A 4,900-nucleotide genomic window follows, 5' to 3' on the forward strand; every position below is an offset into this window, starting at 1 on the left:
CCTCTGCCGGCCGGCCCTCTTCTCTCTCTCCTCCTCCGCCTCCCCTCCTCCTCCTCCTCTTCCTCCTCCAACGTCCGCACCTTTTGTGCGTTCTCCCCTCCTCAGGAGTCGCGGTGAGCCGACACGCCGGCCCCGGCTCTCATTCGGGAACCCACCCCGCCGCTCGCCCCCCGCCGCCGCTCCCAGAGCGGGGAGAGAGAGAGAGAGCACGCTGGCTTCTAGAGACGGCCCCTGTTGCACTGCTGAAAGAGGGAGGATGGTCCATAGGAAGATGCAAAAACCAGAGCGGCAGTCCACGCGATCAGCTGAGCGACGAGGAGAAACGCTAAAGTGATGAAATCACTGCAGATGTGCCATCTCCCATGGAGCGAATGGATGGAGGAGGTGAAAAGGGGCGTGGGGGGGAAAGTGCGAGAAGAGAGAGCAGGAGGGAAAGCAAAGACAGAGGGAACTGCCGGATGCTAAGCTCCACCCTCTGCATGCGCATCTACCTCCCTCCCTTTCTCTCTCTCTCACATCCACATGCTCACATTTCTCCCCTCGCCTCCCTCTCATCCTTTGCTCCTCCCCCGCCCCCACCTCGTTCACCCTTCACCGACATCTACTCGTAAATATGCTTCTCCCCTCAGCAACACGGCTCAGAGTGTACCGCCGGCAACCAGGAGACGCTCCGACCGCCATGCATGCGCCATGCATGCGCCATGCATGCGCCATGTGACCAACCGCAGTATTCTGTGTCTCCACACACACATACACACACCGTATGCTAATAGCCGGGAGCACAGGCTGTGCTGAACACAACACCCAGCCAGGAGCAAACTCATGCGCTACAGATGGGGAGCAGAGACAACGCCTGCGAGGGGTTTGGACAGCATCCCGTCACAAAACAACATTTCGCACGGGGCAGCAACTGATCTAGTGCAGGAGGAGACTGCGTGGCAGAGGACAGAGGAGGGCGGCTGTTGAGGAGGAACGAGCGTATGCGGAGATCTCCAGTGACACAGCATTCCCTCGCCTGCCTCTTGAGTGTCTTTGCAGCACCGTCCTGCACAAGTGCAGTGCAGCTTTGCAGTGAAATGTGCCAAGCAGCTGCAGCAGCCTCATCCTGGGCTGGAAACCAGGGAAGGTCAAGGTGTGTAGGGCGTATACAGTAAACCTTATGCTACAGGGACACACACACACACACACACACACACACACACACACACAGCCCCCCCCTTCTTTCCCCAATCTCCTCCCTGGCAGAGTCGTGACAGCCACTCGCCTTCAGCTGTATGACCCCCGCATTATGTAACACGTATAATAGTACATGCAGCATGGATGCGCATAGCTGATAAATCAGATTTACTAATGAGGGGGTGAATTAAATTTTTTTTTTTATATTTGACATGGTACAGTTTCATTTAAACAGGAGGGATTTTCACAGGGGGTGCTGTAATTGTAATGATTTATTGTAATTAAGTATAATCCATGTACAGAAACCCTCCCAACCTAGTATATGTTATTTACTTGGCACTAACAGAAGTATCAGAGGTCAGACCATTCACGTGGAGCTCAAAGAGGAACTTGCTGCCATTCATGCATGTTTATGATGTCATTCCTTTTTGTAGAGCGCACCTGATATTGAAGCATTGTGGGATCAGGTGGTGCACTCGTTTACCTCTGCCTGGATTAGAGACACTCCTTAATAGTCATTGTAAGTAAAGACAGGAATAAAAGTCTATTGAAGAGCTGTTATACTGGTTGTACTGGTAGGTACATCGTCCATCTCAACACTGACAAAGGCTGAATGCATAACATCTCCCAGAAAATTGTACCATTAAAACCACAAATCTACAATAAACATATCCTATGGCTTCATATGTAATGAGCCATTAGCTCCTGAATAATCTATTAAAAATGTTGTATTTCTGTATTATTCTAACCACCTAGACAGTGTTTCTGATTTCTACAGGAGAGGATATCTATGATGTTCAGAGAGTTACAACCAACCTGCATCTTCATGCACACCCACAGAAAGTTAATTAATACTGAATATACACAAGGCAGTTTTCTGCTGTGTCTAAAATACAGACACCATCGTAACAAGCACAGGATGTCCCCCGCAGAAAATACATAATAATGAAATCAATATGGATAAATGCTACAAATCACAAGGGAATCGTCATATAACAGAAAGCGTTTCATTCAAAGTCAGTTCAACATATTTCACCTGCAGCTGCTGCTCCGAGAGCAGAACCGAGTTACTGTAAATGAAAACAAACTAGATATAACTGCATTTGTTTTTGATTAGAACTGTATTTTTTACACATTTCTTACAAATACATGCATGTATTTAAGTTTGTTTGAGTTGTTTTTTAACCTTTATGCTGCTTCAGTTTTAGAAATCATGGTTTCCTCTGCAAGAGGAACATATTTACAGTCCAGTGGGAACATGTGCTAAATTTATAGGATCCATCAACACATTGCACTCAATATAATTACTCATTTCTAGATTATTCTACTCCGTAAAGCACGTTAAATTAGTCTATTGAAAAAATAATCATAAAATTTAAGGCCATTTCGTAGATCTAAATTCACAAACTTTCTTTATGCACAGTCTGAATTATCTTGAAGCTTCTACTAAGTTGGCATAATATGGCCACATATTTATATATAAATAAAATTTTTAAAAAAAAGGTAGAGCCCTGTGCTGCAGGAGGCATGATGAAGTGCACTCGTGTGCAGAAACACGTCCATCTCATCAGGTAAATGGACTCTGCTATAAAATACACTTCCACAAATCAAGCACAACATACAGAGATTGACTTTCACGTCACATGCTGAACCCGTGACCCCGGACGTTACGCCAGAGCCAAATGAAGAAGTGAAATAAAGCCCGACATAAAATACCAGATCATTCAAACCTGAAATACGTTGTGTGTAAATCAACTTTACTGTGCATTTCATTTTTAACACTGGACCTTGGGTAAGTGAATTGTAGGTATTTCTGAAGCCTGCAGCCTAACGTTGAGCGGCTCCACAATACAAACACAACTTCAACCCCTCGCCCCTCCTCCCTCGTGCCCGGCCTGAAATGGCCGCAAAAGTGAGCACCAGATTTGGCCTCTCGTGTCTCCCGTTTTTATTTTTAGGAAAGGAGGTCAGCGAGTCACCAACGCAGAGCGAGCCCTCATGTTGACCCACAGCTACAGAAGAGGACGTGCACAATGCACGAGGAGGCATCGGGTGACTGCGTGGAGCCAGTCAAACGGCAAAGATATTTGCACGTACACGTTCAAGTGTACGTGTCAATGCATATAGTTATTTTTGGGTGCCTTTTACCATGTAGAACCATACAAGACAAACCCTGTAACTGTGCTACAATCTGCAGTTCAGAAACAAGTTTGAATTATAAAAACGTATTATATAAAATGATGCAGTAATGTGATCGATACGACAAATCAGATATTTTAGTCTGCAGCACGATTTATTTCTGATGTACTAAAGCATCAACTTTTCTAGTTCTGCGACCACTCAAGGCGCTTTGTAGTCTTTCACCCATGACATCAGGGGCCGGAGCAGGACCACACAGTGCTTGAAGCCAAAGTGTCTTGAAGGAGAGGGACATGCAAATCATTAACCACAGCCTGGAATGAACCCTCTGGCTTTAACTCCAACTTAACCGAGACCTTCTGGTGTCTGGTTTGTGCGTTTTCAGGAAAACAAACAACACCAAGTGATGCAATCCTTACGCGAGGCAGGTTTCATCAGCGGCACAGAAACACGCTTCATTGCATGTTGCCGACACAGAAACTTCCCTCGCGAGTTCCTCACAACCGCACCAAGGGGTAGCATTACAACGCACTGAGGGCCGTGTAGAAACCCCCCTTTGTCCTGGTTTCAAACTCGCATTATCCCGCTAACAATACGGGAGCATGAGTGGATGACGGCATGAATTCAATACTTCCAGTTTTGTTTCAGCGGAAAAAAAGCTCAGAGGCTGGGAAGCAATTAAAGGCTGCTTCGCAAGACGGGTTTAAGGGGTCGTATTACCTGTGGAACAAAGGTCTCACAATCCCACCTGAGAAACTAACCTTCAGATCAACAACAACTGAGAACAGAGAGAAACGGCTTTCGCTGTGGCCACACTTCAAAATGAGTTTTATTCCACATTTGGAAACACACAACTGCATATTCACGTTGCACAAACCATACGGACGTCTGTGCATGTGTTCAGGGTTTTTTTTAGACGATCTCTATGGATTTAACTTCACACCTGTTGCACTGAGTCAGTACAGAAGGCATCACTGTTGAGAGCAGCAGCAGTCTGCGTGCACAGTATTGGTTCATCAGCCTCCACCATCAATTAAGCCCACAGCTCCACTGTGTGTGTGTGTCTCTGTCATTAGAAAAAGCCGCGAGCTGGGCAGGAGCCACGGTCACATTCTGTGGACCCGGTTGACCAGAACCTCAGGACACGCATCCTCCCGTTACACTTCCTATTTCTGTCCCACAAAAGCGGCACCCATTAGTTTCAAGAGGAACTTGTCATTCATCTGGTCAAAGCTCTTCCTCTCTTAAAGCCCCGTGAGTCTTGGCTGAAGCACATTTACTGTGCTTTCACTGAGAAAGTAAGAAAAAGGGCCGGGCCATCATGTGACCTGGCTCTCTTTAAAAGTTATCACATATAATGGTGCCATCGGTTTCAAAACATACAGCACTTTAATATTTAATGCTTAACTTGCAGAATAATATGCATTTAACATCTAATTAAGGCACCGTGTACATTGCTTGAGCTAAGAAACTGAGCCGAGAGTCAAATATATCGTCAAGCCATTGTCATATACACTTAATAATTACCTTCAAATACAACGCACAGCTTGCATTGCTCTTTCAAAATGTTGAGACCTATGAATAG

Source organism: Clinocottus analis, unplaced genomic scaffold (genome assembly GCF_023055335.1).
Source record: "Clinocottus analis isolate CAN_PGR_092001 unplaced genomic scaffold, fCliAna1.0.p SCAF_5, whole genome shotgun sequence".
NCBI lineage: Eukaryota > Metazoa > Chordata > Actinopteri > Perciformes > Cottidae > Clinocottus > Clinocottus analis.